This window comes from Canis aureus, chromosome 7 (assembly GCF_053574225.1).
Source record: "Canis aureus isolate CA01 chromosome 7, VMU_Caureus_v.1.0, whole genome shotgun sequence".
NCBI lineage: Eukaryota > Metazoa > Chordata > Mammalia > Carnivora > Canidae > Canis > Canis aureus.
The window spans coordinates 25,616,584-25,617,016 of record NC_135617.1 but is presented as its reverse complement, the minus strand read 5'-3'; positions in this window follow the sequence as shown (position 1 = coordinate 25,617,016).

Genomic DNA, 433 nt, shown 5'->3' with positions numbered 1-433 from the left:
TCTATGATCACTTTTTGTATTGATTATAACCCGTAAGATAATGCAAAATGTAAAAAACTCAAAATACCAAATTTTTCATTTTTTCTATGTTAGAATTTTAGGGTTCTTTGCATAAAAACCAAGTCTTGGCTAGCCCTAAGCAAAAAAAAAAAAAAAAAAAAAAAAAGTTTATAAGGTCTACAGTCAGGGCAGTAGTAGGGCTCTTTTTAGGGAGCTGCTTTTGGAAAGACCAGACTCTACCCATTACTGTCCCTGTATCATTTCACTCAAGATTCAAATCCTAAGGAGGCTACCACAGATCTGGGAAGGGGAACATCTCTCCAAATGTGAAGGATTTAGGAATTGCACATTTTATTCCATGGCTGGTTTGTGCTAAGGAAATATTAATGATACTTTAAGTAAAAATTAGTAATCTGGAAGCTAACTTACTTTT